This window comes from Crocuta crocuta, unplaced genomic scaffold (genome assembly GCF_008692635.1).
Source record: "Crocuta crocuta isolate KB4526 unplaced genomic scaffold, BGI_CrCroc_1.0 scaffold309, whole genome shotgun sequence".
NCBI classification, from domain to species: domain Eukaryota; kingdom Metazoa; phylum Chordata; class Mammalia; order Carnivora; family Hyaenidae; genus Crocuta; species Crocuta crocuta.
Genome location: NW_027531581.1, coordinates 1068124 through 1083634, shown reverse-complemented (window position 1 = coordinate 1083634; position 15511 = coordinate 1068124). Strand labels below are relative to the sequence as shown.

The window sequence follows — 15511 nt, the reverse complement described above, 5'->3', positions numbered from 1 at the left end:
TATCCCTTTTTAATAAGGACTTTGGGTTTTTTATATTATTGTTTTATTCACTGCTATATCCCTACATTTTAAACAATTCCTGACATTCAGTAATATGTTACATTAATGGAGGCTGAATCAATTATTTAACAATATCTATCTGCTAACATCCTTCAGCATAGTTACAAGAATAGGAAAGTTAAGTTTGATGGTGACAAAATGAGAGAGGCTAGCTTAATTTTTCCCAATGTAAGATTGCAAAGATATCCATGCTGAAATGAGGAGGGGCAGAGAAATAAATAAATAAAGCAGGAGAGGACAGCATTTCTATAAGGAGAATCAAAGACCTTGAAGATACCTGCTTCTCTTTTTTATTTACCCCTTTCCTTTTTCCAGGGAAAACTTGACATCATAGTCTCCAAATGTGTTCATATGTGAACTCTGCCTAACCTGTGGTATGAAACTTTGGACTGTGAGTCTTATTATTCTCACTTGAAAAATATGAATAATGATAAGTTCTACCCCCTAAATGCTATTGTGAGGGTTAAATAGTAGAAAAGCAGTTAGCACAGTAGTCGTCATGGAGAGAGCGCTCAAAAAATGACTGTAGATAGATCTATAGATTGATTCACTTGGCAGCATAAAATACGTAATAGATCAATAAATCATGCAAATCAGAAAACATATGGGAAGTTCAAAAAGGGGTAATAGAATTCCTAAAAGACAGGAAGAACATGATGACAGAGTGTAATAGAGACCCAACAAGCATTTAGTGAGCAATTGTGCATGTCATGAGCACTGTAGTGGAGCCTGGCCTTCCCATTTAGAGTTAGAGGAAAATAATTGCAGCTCTCGAGAAAGTAGACAGTTGCCAGGGCAGTGATTCTGGCCCGGTCTGTATTAAATTGAAGAAAGTGGAGACTAGAGTCATGTGCTAATGTTTTAGATTTATGAATATGGTACTCTTAAATGTGCCATATTTGATTCTAAGCACTTCACATCCGAGATCCATTTCATTATCATATAACCCTGTGAGGTAGGATTATTAGTAATACCCCTATTTTACATTGAGAAAACTAAGGTATGGAGGGATTATGTGACTTGCCCAGGGTCACACAGATAGTGACAGAGGAGCTAGGGAGTTGAAATCTTGCTGTTGAGCTGTGGGGTTCAGATAGCTATCACGCTGCTGTGCTATTGCTTTTGTTTATCTTCAAATACCACAACTGTATTTCTAGGCCAGAAACAATTGCAGTTGGTAATGAATTACATTGTGTTCCTTCAAAATGTATTTTGCCTCTCATGCTGACTGAGTTTAGAGGTAATGGACAGAGGTGAATGTACTTTAAAGGCCAAATGTCTCAGATGTGTGGAGAGTTTGTCTCAAAAATCTGAGAACACTGCAGTACAAGAGAAATCTATTGTCAGGCCCACTGAAGAGTTTTATTTCATTACGCAGGTAACTCTGTATTGCAGGTTTAAAAATAATGGTAAACAATGTGTCTTCTTTCAAAAATAACTGCTCATATTTTCTATTGCAAGTATTTTTATTAATGGTCACGGTTAATAAACAGCTTTTGGCCCTTCATCAGCTGTGGACAGTTGCGCCCAAGTCACACATAGCAAACAGAATTAAATGAATCCACATTTATTTTAAAAAGTCAATTGCATAGCATCAGCATGAAATTGCTGCCTTTCATTCACTTAAAACTGATCATTATTTTCTGTGCATTCATGATTATGTAAAAAGACATATTAGAACTCCATCTCTAAACCCCAAATGCTTTCATTTCTGTGAGTTCCACAACTCACTAGAAATCTTAAATTCTGTCTTTAGTGGTATATCTTCCATTCTGTTTCCCTCTACCTAGTATCTTGGCAATGTCTGAAATTAAGATTTCTGAAAATTCACTAATTATAAGACAGTAGAAATCGAATTTTGATAGCATTTGCCATAAAGCAGACTAAAAACCTGTAGATAATACAGAGGAGTTGAAATCCTTAACCCAAATCTGAGTTTAGGAATGCCGTTTGCCCACTTGAATTACAGAACCCCTGGTATCTTCAGTTTCTCTCCACTGGCTTGTATTCGGTATTCCTATTCTTTCACATTCTCCAGATACCGCATAATCTGACTATGCTTCAGATCAAGTGAAATAAGAAAATAACCCTACTTGGCTGGCCTACTCTAAGCTATATTTTNTTAGTGAAAAAAAAAAAAAAACAAAACCCAAAACAAGTAATGGCATATAATTTCTTGGATGAAATTATTTCTTTTTTAATGCAATGTCATTTTTTCACTTCCCTATTTGTGAAGCAAGAATCACTTCCACTTTTGTGCTGGGATTAATTAACTAATTACTTATTTCTCATTAACTTGTGTTTTAACTTTAGACCAATGTATATGAAAATATAATCTGGATTAAAATAATTTCCTAATTCAGATATTTAATTCAGACAAAACCAGAGGATACTAATTTATCAAATTCTTGGCTTTGTCACAAATGAAAACTCAACTTTCATTATATTTTTTATTTTTTTATTATATTTTTTTTAAAATGATGTTTTTGGTCCACAAACCAGGAAAGAATGGGTAAATATGTTTCCAGTCCAAGAGGATGTCACTCCAGCTTCAATACACTCTAGCTCTCAGGTATTCTCAGAATAAATTCACTTTCTAGTTAGGTTTCGAAATGAGGTATATATTGGTAAGCATGCATTTAACATACAGTTACAAAAATCATGAATCCAGCCTTTAAATCACATGTGAGTTTTCACCCCGTCCCTTCTCTTTTCTCTGTGCAGGAAATATGATGCTTTTTAGAAATTGTTTAGGAGCTGAACTTACCTCTATCTAACCCTAATCCTAAACACAGATTCAACTGTGGTTCCTTTTCCAACCTATAAAATACTGAAATAGTTTCTTATTCTATCTAACGTAGTCCCTTTTTAAAAAGGTAAAATTCTGGAGTATAACACACATGGAGAAAAATACACAAATCTCAAATATTCAGCTCAATGGGTTTTCTCAAAGTGAGTGCCCCGCCCCCCAGACTCACAAGCTTGATAATAAATAAAGAAAAGATGTGCTCAGAAGCTCCTTCTTGTGCCTTTCCAGTCATTTCTCTTCCCTGAAGGACTCCATATCCTGTCTTCTATCACCATTGTTTACACTTACCAGTTTTACATCCTTTGTCTGTCTATTTTCAGTTAAATTCATATTTGTGAGATTCATTGATGTCATTCATTGATTGTGAAAAAGTTTATTCATTCCTTCTCATTAACGTATATAATTGTATTGCCTTAGTGTAACAATGTTTTTTTAATCACTCTACATGAATGTTGCTAATCTTTGTTTTTATCATTCTGGTAAGTGTCTTATACTATCTCATGCAGCCACTGAGTACTTTTTAAAAAACATTATGGGAATATAGTTGACATTCAATGTTACATTAATTTCAGTTGTACAGCATAGTAATGTGGCAAGTCTACACTTTATGCTGTGGTCAGCATACACACAAGTGTAGCTGCCATCTGTCACCATACAACACTATTACAATACAATAACTATATTCCCTTTGATGTACCTTTTTATTACATTACATAACTGGAAGCCTGTATCTCTCACTCTTCTTTATCTATTTTGCTTGTCCCCTCCCCCACGGCAGCCATCAGTTTGTAATTATGGGGTCTGTTTCTGCTTTATGTTTTGTTTTTGTGTTCATTTGTTTTGTTTTTTAGGGTCCACATATAAGTAAAATCATAAAATATTTTTCTTTATCAGATTCATTTTACTTAGCATAATACCCTCTAGGTCCACCCATATTGTTGCAAATGGCAAAATACTCACTTTATTTTCCTTTAATATCATTCATTATACTACTATATCTTAAAATTAATTTATAGATAACTATCATTGGACTAATTTTTTTTCTTAGGAGTTATTTTTAAAGTCCTATTTTTCATATGCTTTCAAATAAGTTGCTACTGAGGTTTTTAGAAAAGCATTAATCTCCTTATTAAATAAAGTTTAAAATAGACAGAGCAAAACATTAGGAAATGTTCATCAATTCCTCAACCAGTTACCATCACTCTTACATATTGGTGTGTTTTCTTCAGCTAATGTGTACTTGTTAACATTTTGACAAATAAAGCATTTACTTAATCTAAGGTGTTTTTTCCAAAAGCACTTGAGGTGTCCAAGAATCTTCTAAGGTTGTAAACTGTTTCTTTTTTGGAGATATAGCTTTGAAAAGAAACTCAAAGGTATGAATTAATGAGATTTGAAACTATTCATCCAAATTATTGTATTTGTAGCTCTTATCTACCTGAAAACACATTTTTATCTTGCTTTTAAAATGTTTTTCTTAAACATAGTTTATTGTCAAGTTGGTTTCCATATAACACCCGGTGCTCATCCCAACAAGTGCCCTCCTCCATGCCCATCACCCATTTTCCTCTCTCCCCCACACCCCATCAACCCTCAGTTTGTTCTCAGTATTTAACAGTCTCTTATGGTTTGCCTCCCTCCCTTTCAGTAACTATTTTTTATTCCCCTTCCCTTCCCTTATGGTCCTCTGTTAAGTTTCTCGTGATCTACATATGAGTGAAAACTATGGTATCTGTCTTTCTCTGCCTAACTTGTAACATATGATTTGAATTTTTTATTATGTACCTTAATAACATCATCTAAAAGCTGGTATTTATGATGATTTATATATTTTTGTTTAACTACATTAGGTATTATGATTTTCTGCTCTTTTAATTCTGAAAATTTTAGATGTTTGTGTTTCATCCAATTTTTAATATTTGGTTTTGGAGTTGGTGAAGTGATATTCAGTCTTTTGTTAATTTTAATTTTTTAATGTGAGCAACTATTGCAAAAATGAATTGAGCACTATTAAGTATGTGCATGGCATTGATTTAAATGCTGAAAAAAAGTTAAACAGCCCTGAATTCAATTACATAAGATATGAGTTTGTGTATGTGTGTTTAAGGATATACATGATGGACCAGCTGAAATATTTCACAAGTTTTCTTTGGCAAAAACAAAAGAAAATGACAACAACAACAACGACAACAAAAAACCCGAAAGCATGCTTCACAAAGACAATGTGTCATGAAGACCTTTTAAAATACTTCCAAAGGACCCAAAGGAACAAATTAGGGAAACACATGAAGGAAACTTACAAAGAAGTGACAGATCAGGGGCGCCTGGGTGGCTTAGTCGGTTAAGCGTCCGACTTTCACTTAGGTCATGATCTCGCGGTTCGTGGGTTCGAGCCCCGCGTCGNAAATAAAAAAAAAAACCAAAAAACATTAAAAAAAAAAAAAAAGAAGTGACAGATCAGAGGAGTCAATGAAAGGTGAAGAATACTAGAAGAAACTATGAGTATTTGAAAAGAAAGCATTTCATAGCTACAAGTTTTGTTGGGTACATGAATCATATGTTCCAGCACATTCTCTTCAAAAGCTAAAGTGACTTTAGGCTGCATTAGCATAAACCTAAGTTATGGCAGTGCTATTGCAACTCTGCACTGCCTGGCTGCTGGAATGTGCATATTCAGTTCTGCATGCTGCCTGTAGTATTAACTGAGGTGAAGGTGGCTGTGAATAGATAGCGTGACCCAGATAGGTAGGATCTAAATGAAATAATTCATGAGGAATAGTTAAAAAGTAATTATGTGGAACACAAAATCCTCTCAAATCCAAAATATTTATTCTTTCAGTGAAGAAAAACTCATTATAATGATCATATAATAATATTACAATAATATCATATTCTGTATTATTATAACAATTATCTTCCTGTAGGCAGAATCATATTCTTTTGTAAAGAATATCATCATGGTTTATAGACAATTATACATTATTTTATAAAGAATGTGTGACTTTGGATAGAAGGAATGCCACATGTTCTCATTGAGTCTGATGCAAGTAATCACACAAAATCATGCTGATTAACATTCTAGACAACTCGACAATTTTTGGAGAATGATTTTTTTGAATATTTAAATTTCCTACAAGGAGAATCTGCAAAGGGCAGCAATAACACTGGAAAGAATTACTTGAAAGGTTCTAAATAGTAATAAGAGGAAGAAGAACAATGAAGACATTGTTAATAAAACAGAAAATGATGATTTTAAAATCTAAAAGCAAGCGAGAGCCTGAAGAAATATGTTTGTCCTTCAGTAGGTTCAAATTGAAAAGCTAAATCTAAACATAAGCTGCATTTTCATCATTAGTTCAGAAACACCAAATCAAGATAAGGTAACAAAATCCCTGGAAATGTATTCATTTAGACCCTACAAGTTAATTTAAAGATAAGATGGGTAAAAAAAAAGAACTTGAAAAAAATGGGAAAAACCAGAGAAATTGTAGTTTGTCCTTTATTTATCCTTTCTGAATTTAGAACTGTATAATAAATTTGTAAAAAGATCATAGCAGTATTTTAAATCATATAAGACTAAAATTATCTTCATTAACCCTCTTTTAGCCATTATTTGAAACATAAAAATCCTGTAGAAAATTGTCCACTTCATAGGGTCTTTAGAAGTAAAATTTATCAGTTGAATGTAAAATTTACTTGACAAATGAAGGGCCACATACATCAATATTGTATCATTTCTCTACTAACCATAATTATTTTCAACTGAAAAAAAGGGTAGTTTAAGGTAAGCATTTCATGTGTTCATTAGTCATTCAGGGCCTACGTAAGTTATAAAACACCTGTCCGCCAATGCCTTTGATAGAAATGTAAAGGAATTCACTCCTATTAGAAGACCAAATTCTAATAAACATAATGGGTGGATGAGATAAAGTTATACAACAACATAACAATAACTTTATATACTCATATATATATGTATGTATATTATATATGTGTGTATATATAAAACACACACACACACACACACACACACACAAAGTTATGGAGGCAGAGAAGACACCCAACTCACTGTGGGAAGTCAGAGAGGGTTTAATTTGAAAAGGCATCATAATGAAAATATGGCTTTAGCTGGATCTGGGACAATAAAGTAACAAGACAAAGAATGTTTTGGGAAGAGACAACAATGCAAATATCGAGGAAGCAGTCATAAAGAGAAGAATGGACACTCAGCAAAGCTAAATTCCAGGGTGTGCAAGTTTGAATAAAAGATATTAAGTCTGAAAAAGTAGGCAATGTCTTAACAAAAGATGATTCAGCATGAAATATTGAGGAGATTAAACCTTATTCTGTAGTTGTTGAACTATCACTGAGGGAATAAAGAGAGAGACAATCTACTTTACATTAAAGTTCTTTCTAGTTGTGAGGAATATGTATTAGAAAAGGCGACCTATGTTAGGAGGTCTCCTTGACCTCCTCTTCAAATAATAAAGATTATAATGAGGCAGGATCCACAGAGGTTATAAAACTAGGTGATTTTTTTTAAGATAATTAGAGGTACAGCTGAAATACTTAAGGGGTAATGTATGAGAGTATTGTGAATAGGATTCTTTGAGAAGCAGACTTTGAGAGAGTTTAGCATTCAGGATGTTTATTAAGGATCACAATGGTATCAATACCTTTAGAGAGGGGAATGAGGAAATAAGGATGGGCAGAGGGAGAAATCCAGCTGTGAGTTAGTCCAAAGAGTTTCAACAGACCAAAAGCAGATTCCTGAGTCTGAAATAACTTGGGATTGGGCTAAAATGAGTGAGTTTCCATACTGCCTGTGCATTTAATTCTTGGGTGTGAGCCACACCACCAGCAGCATGACTTTGGCTGAGGTAGTCCACTGAAGCCAGTACAATCCCTGAAGCGGCCAACAGCTGAAGACTGAGTGCTGACAGCCTTTCTAATACCCAGAAACAAGAATGCCTTTCCAGGGAGATTTAAGTACAGATCATTTCCGAGTCCATCACAGTAGATGTGAGGGAGAACCATCCAAGGTGGATTCTAAATTTTACAGTTTGAGAAAAAGATTCTGAAATGATTTAATACAAGAGGTTTGCAGAAAGAATGCCAGTGTATTGGTGGGGGATTGTGTCTGGCTTAGAGAATTCAGTTGCCGAATTCTCTGCTGAATGTTTTTAGGTAAAATTATTATAGTATTTCTAACACCTTTTCCATGGGCCACATCTCTGCATAGGCCAGGATGTTTAATTTTGCCAAGTAAATCCCAATTGTCAGTCAATATAAATAAATGTATTTAGTAATGCATGGGTCAAAGAAAGTGACTGAAACAGAAATGCATCTCATTTACTGAAAAACAAAGCTAAGTACTTGTCCTGTTTAGGAAAGAGTCAACATCTTCCTCATTAAAAAATAACAAGTTAGCTACCATAAACAATGACACATTATAGGAAGACTTTCAAATAAATGTAATCTCAAAAATAGAAAATAATAAAATGTCCTATATTAAGAAATTAAATAATGTGAAATTACTTAACAATTATTTTTTTTCTAAAAATAGCTGTAGTTTACTGGGGGATTTAATGCTATAGCCATTTACAAAACCATTTTCAGGAGCTTCATGCAAAAAGTGATCATTTTGTACTGCCATATCATGACATTTCATGAGATTTGGCATGATACCTTATAATTTCATTTTCTTCACAGGAAAAAAAAATGAGGCTAGTGCACAGTAAGAATTTGCAGTAAATCTTACAAGAGCTCAGTAGCTTGGCATTTATTGCCCATCGCTTCCTTTTGATTTAGCGGGTCTGCCCTTCAATATTTCTTTTCTCCAAATACTTGCCCAACTCTGTTTTTAAAACAATTTATACTAGTGGCACATTTTACAGCCTTTGGTAGTTTGTGGCATATGTTATTGTGTCAGAATGATCACACTCTAGTATATTTAGAGAAACTTCTGGATGTCTTTGGTAAAACTCAATTATTTTAAGGGTCTATATCTCCAAGAAAGAAGGGCATGGTACCATTCAGTGCTAGTCCATGAGGAGAGTTTTTCTTTAAATGTTGCTATATATTTCACTTACAGTTTGAAGGAAATATCTGGAAGTAGACTTGTTGAAATTTTTGTTCTTTATTTTTGAACTTGATGGATAGTATGAATGCTGAAATAAAATGTCTTATAATTTTTTCAAAGGATTGAGTCCCAACATTTATAATAGTTTTATAATAAAACCACTATATATTGAGCTGAAACTTAGACTTATTTTTGAGAGTTACTATTTTCTCTGGTGGGGGATATTGATGGAGAAAACTATGCATATCTGTAGGCAGGAGATTATATATACCTTCCCCCTAGGTTTGCTGTGAACCCAAAACTGGTCTCAAAAATTATCTTAATACAACAAACACAGAAAGATTTCTGTTTCCATAGAGTTTACATGAGTTAAAAAAAAAAGGTGAATAAACACAACATAGAGATATTTTAGACCCTGACAAGTGTTATGAAGATTATTCTAGTTTAAGTCAAGGAAAACATCTGTAAAGGGATGATATCTGAGCCACGACATGAAGACCAAGGAAAATTCATCGCTGAAACCATTTAGAGAATATCACCACGGGTAAGGAGATTTGGAATCACAAAGGTCCTGGTAAAATTAACAGAAAAATAGTCCATGTGCATAGTTGGTATTCAGGGATTATCAAGAAAGTCATCATAGGGCAAGTAGTATCTAAAAAAGATCTTTGAGGAATTCACCTAGAGAAGAAAGTAAATGCCAAGTCCTTGTTAGAACGGGAGTAAATCCATGTGGGTACCTGAAAAAATCTGAGGTAGGAAGCAGACAACACAGCTGAATATCATTATGTATATGGGAAATAGTAAACTGGGGCTATATACATTGAAGAACTACACATTCTATGAATAAGCCAGTGAATGATTTGAGGAAGGAACTGCTAGGAACAGACCTGCAGTTTTAAAATGTTAGTCTGGCAGCAGCAGTGGCAAATGATCTGGTGTGTTGAAGGCAAGATGGAAAAGAAGTGTAACAGAAGGATATTGAATTAACCTGTGGGATGATGATGAGTGTAGTTTTCTGGAGCACTGGCAATAGAAATGAAAGGGAGAGAAAATACTAGCTAAGCCTTTAAAGGAAGAATTAATTATCCTGGGTATAAGAGTGGAGTTTGATTTTAGAAGACAGCGTAGAGGAGGCTACTTGTTCAGAACAAAACAAAACGAACAACCCACACAATGAAGGGTGGTCAAGGTTGAGATATTCTATCAAGTAATCTAAGAGTAGAAAAGAAGATGCTGCTTTTTTCAGTTAGGAGGTTACTGATAATCTTTAATGCAGAAAATGTAATTGTATGCTACAGGAGGGCTGGGATGATATGGAGAGGGGAATTGGGAAGGATATTATTGATTGGTAATTGTTCCTCTTAGCCAGTGATTATATCACACAAAATATGCAGAACTGTAGGAGGGAAAGCATAGAAATAAAACGTGATTTACTCATCATAAACCAGAGAGTAGATGAAATGGCTGCTTTCATGATATCAGTGTAGCTCTTTGTGGCTGGACATATCACATGATTATAAAATATGAAAATATCTTAAAAGTTATTTAATCTAGGGGTGCCTGGGTGGCTCAGTTGATTAAATGTATGACATCGGCTTAGGTCATGATCTGGTGGTTCATGGGTTCGAGCCCCATGTCAGGCTCTGTGCGGACAGCTCAGAGCCTGGAGTCTGCTTTGGATTCTCTCTCTCTCTCTCTCTCTCTCTGTCTCTCTCTCTCCCCCCCCACCCCTCCTCTGCTCATTCTGTCTCTCTCAAAAATAAATAAAACATTGGGGCACCTGGGTGGCTCAGTCGGTTAAGCGTCCGACTTCAGCCCAGGTCATGATCTCACGGTTTGTGGGTTCGAGCCCAGCGTCGGGCTCTGTGCTGACTGCCAGCTCAGAGCCTGGAGCCTGTTTCAGATTCTGTATCTCCCTCTCTCTCTGACCTGCCCCTGCTCATGCTGTCTCTCTCTCTCTCTCTCTCTCAGAAATAAATAAAACATTTAAAATAAATAAGTAAAACATTAATAAAAAGTCATATAAAATCTGTATCTGTGACATTAAATGTGCATTTTAATGCTTAATATAATTAAAGGCACTTCCCTAGGGATAAATTTAAAGGTTTATGACATTCTGTGGGCATTCACTTTCTAAAATCTATTGCATGCTGATAATAGTGATATTAAATTTAACAATATTAATAAACATAAAGGGTGCCTGGGTGGCTCAGTCAGCTAAGCATCCAACTTAAGCTCAGGTCATCATCTCATGGTTCAGTTCATGAGTTCCAGCCCAAATCCCCCCCAAATAGGGCTCTCCACTGTCAGGACAGAGCCCGCTCCGCTTAGGATCCTCTGTCTCCCTCTCTCTTTGCGCTCCCCCCGCCCGACTCATAAGCAAGTGTATGTGCCTGTGCCCTATCTCTCTCAAAAATAATAAATAAACATTTAAAAATAAGCTTGAATTTTAATATTTAGTTCAACTTATTAATTTAGTTTATGTCTTTTCTCATTAAAAATAAAGAATGGAAAATGAATGGAAATAAGATAAATTATATATCCTTCAAATGAAATAAAACCAATATTATTTCATAATATTTTCTTTTGATCTTTTCTCTCTATATAATTTTTAAAATAATTGTCTTTGTTATATACATCCCATCATCATAATATAACTGATAATAAACCCAGTAGTGATTATGTGTGTATATCTTACAAACTTACAAACTTACAAACCATCAGGCTCTACATTGCCATCTGGCTGGCAGGTTGATCATAAAACAAAATTTAAATTAATTTTAATGTTTATTTTTGAAAGAGAGAGAAACAGAGAGACAGAGTGTGAGTGGGGAAGGGAAAGAGAGAGGGAGACACAGAAGCCTGCCTGAAGCAGGCTCCAGGCTCTGAGCTGTCAGCACAGAGACTGATGCAGGGTTCCAACCCAGGAGCTGTTTAACCAACTGAGCCACCCATATGCCCCAAACAACAAGAATTTAATTTAGAGTCATTTGTCTTTACCAATCCTGGCATCAAGAGTCTTAGGTCTGCTTTCCCAAGATAGAAGCTTTGAGATAGAGATTTGTGGGCAGTAAGTTTATTGGGAACCAACAACACATGTAAAAGAGAGATAAAAGCATGGTTAGGGAAAAACAGAAATTCCGTTTTGGTGGAATTTCATCAAAGTCTTCAGGTGATTTTACGAGATGTTACACCAAGGCCTTTCTTCAGTTTTCTTCCAACTGAGGCGAGGAAGCTGAATCTTTGTCTTACTATAATACCTTTTGTTAGATGCAGGATGCCCAGGGGGGAAGGACAGACTTGGCCAAAGCAATTCCTTTTGACCAAGGGCAATTCCTACAGCAGTTTCAAACAGTTGGCAACCAGCAGGCAACACTGCTGGCAGAAAGAGTGCCTGAGTCCCAAAGAGAAAGAATCCAGGAATCCATTATACCATCTACTACCTTTTCTCTCCCTTTCAGAACCTAGTTACCATGATGATAGAAATCTTAGTCTGTTTTGACGGGTCAGTAATGCGTCTTAAACACTTAGAAAAATTGCATATCACTTTAGTAGACATTGAGTAGTTGTTAAATGGGCAAGTTTTTCCTTTAGATCTAAAGCAGACAAAGATGTGTATCTGTAGGCTTCCTTTGCTGGCATGAGAAATTTATCTAGATCACCTTGTCATTGATAATTCAAACTCAGGATCCCAGGTTCATGCCAGGATCTCCATTTTAACTCTCCACCCAACTGAACCCTCTTCTCCCATTCTTTGCCTGTCCATTGGTATCCAATGTTTAAAATCCCTGATGTGAGCATTGGTATATATCCTTTGATTCTAAAATTATTGCTCTGGGGCATATGGGTGGCTCAATCAGTTGAGAGTGTGACTCTAGATTTTGGCTCCCATCATGATCTCATGGTTTGAGCATTTGAGCCCTACATCAAGCTCTGTGCTGATAGACCAGCATTCTTGAGATTCTCTCTCTCTCTCTCCCTCTCTCTCTCTCCCTATCCCTCTACTACTCACTCTTTCAAAATAAATAAACTTTTAAATAAATAAAATAAAATATTACTCTTATAAAGTATTTTGTATTCCATTTTTCATTTACATTTGTTTAATTCATTAATATTTTAAAATGTTGAGTGTTTTTGATGGTTTTTGCAAGCTTTGTATTTAAAATGATTGTGTTGTAACATTTCATTTGTGATGTGAGGAATTTTCAGAATATATAATCTATCTATGACTTCTAGCTATTTGTAATCAAGCCTGTGCGGCATCTAGCAACTCTGTGTGACTCTTATTTAATTGGCTGGAATATGAAATCTTCACTGTTCTGTGAAGGTTGTATTAAGTCATTCTTTTCCAAATTTATTGAAGTCATTTTTAAAATTTTTATCTAAGTAGTGATGTGCATATTACCTGTTTTACTGTTTCCTAATGGCCCATTTATTTATTATTTCCAGTAGCACAAAGTGCGTAGATTGAATTCTTGTTTTCATGAAAAGATTGACCTTTACTTCCTGATGAGAACAAGTTTGAGTAAAAAGCTATCAGGTTTTAAAAGTGATCCAATCAAATTCTGTAAACTAGTTTTCAGAATGCTACTGGGAACAAAAACAAACACCATATTTATGTCTCACTATCCTTGTTGCCACTAACAGACACTACCCCCACCCTACCACACACACACACACACACACACACACACACACACACACGTCTTTCTCTAATTCCTGCCTACCCTCCCAACCGCAACATAGTGGTTCCTCCTTCATGACTCAGGCCAAATATCTTCACTGTATAGTATCTCTGTAGACCAATAAAGTTTGTATTTCATTCTACGATGATGGTATTCACATTATAATTTTTATTTGATCTATCTCCATTCCTAGAACAAGAGCTTCTAAAAAGAAACAAATAGGTCGGGGGCGCCTGGGTGGCTTAGTTGGTTGAGCATCCCACTTTGGCCCAGGTCATGATCTTGCGTTGGTGGGATCGGGCCCTACTTCGAGCTCTGTGCTGACAGCTCAGAGCCTGGAGCCTGCTTTGGATTCTGTGTCTCCCTCTCTCTCTGCCCCTCTCGCACCCACACTCTGTCTCTCTCTCAAAAATAAATTAACATTAAAAAAATTAAGAAGGAAATAGGTCGAAGTAATGTTTACAAAGAAAATACCTAACATAGTTGCTTTACATAGTAGATATTTAGGCTGAATACTGAGAGACCAATGAGTCCCATTGGTCTCAAAATGAAGGACCAATCCCTCATTTTTCCAAAAGCTTTCAATGGACATATAAAGATACTTTATAAATATCTCACAATTTGACCTTTTTTTTCTTTTTTTTTCTTTTTGCTTGCAGATGGATGTCACCACTATGTGTAATGACAGATGCAGAGATTGGAGTGATAAGTTACAAACTAAGAAATGCCAGGAATCTATGACTACCGCAGAAAGCCAGGAAGATGCAAGGAGTGAGAGTTTTGTAATGAGCACAGATCTGCTGACACCTTAAATTTAAATTTAAGAACTATGAGAATAAATGTCTACTGTTTTATGTGAACAGCTAGTTATAGTAGCCCTAGGGGCATATATGTAGTCTATACAGCCAAACAAAACCAGATAAATGTATCATACAAATATTTGTATCTTGGAAAGTATATGTATCATGATGTGCTTGTTTAAAGAAAGATTTCTTGGGGCACCTGGGTCGCTCAGTTGGGTAAGTGTTTGACTTCAGCTCAGGTCACGATCTCAGTTTGTGTGTTTGAGCCCCGTATCGGGCTCTGTACTGACAGCTCAGAAGCCTTCAAATCCTAGGTCTCCCTCTCTCTCTCTGTCTCTACCCCTCCCCGACTTGTGCTCTGTCTTTTACTCTCAAAAATAAATAAACATTAAAAAAATAAATTAAAAAAATTAAAAAGAAAGGTAGAAGGAAAGATTTCTTAACCAGACAAGCCTGGGAAACAGTGCACATTGTATCTCTCTCCAGTAGATTATGATGGGTAATTGTGTGTGCTAATTTGACTGGACCACAGTGTGCGGATACTTGGTCAAACATTATTCTGGAAGTTTGCACAAGGGTATTTTTGGATTAGATTAACTGGGTAAGATTTAGTTGATAATGTAAAGCAGATTGCCCTTATAATGTGAGTGGGCCTCATCCAATAAGTTAAAAGCCTGAAAAGAATAGAAAGAATGACCCTTCCCCAAGATTCTTCACTTGACTGCCTTTAGATTTCATCTGCACTGTTGGCTGTCTGGAGTCTCAAGCCTACCAGACCACACTTCAGATTTGAATTTGCCAGTCTCCATAAACATGTGAGCCAATCCCTTATAATAAATAAGTTTCTCTCTCTCTATGTATAATATGTATATATATATATACATATGTGTATATATGTGTGTGTCTGTATAATATACACTATGTATATATATATATTTATATTTATTTATTNCCATAAACATGTGAGCCAATCCCTTATAATAAATAAGTTTCTCTCTCTCTATGTATAATATGTATATATATATATACATATGTGTATATATGTGTGTGTCTGTATAATATACACTAT

General features: G+C 35.3%; 1 long non-coding RNA gene across 1 annotated transcript in view; it reads left to right on the top strand.

Moving 5' to 3' along the window:
• LOC144238858 (uncharacterized) overlaps positions 1-15199 on the top strand; it is a 23679-nt gene extending 8480 nt beyond the window's left edge. Inside the window, exon 3 of the long non-coding RNA XR_013337233.1 lies at positions 14299-15199. This is a non-coding gene — a long non-coding RNA (uncharacterized LOC144238858). The remainder of the gene's footprint in view (positions 1-14298) is intronic.
• The last annotated feature ends 312 nt before the right edge of the window (positions 15200-15511 follow it).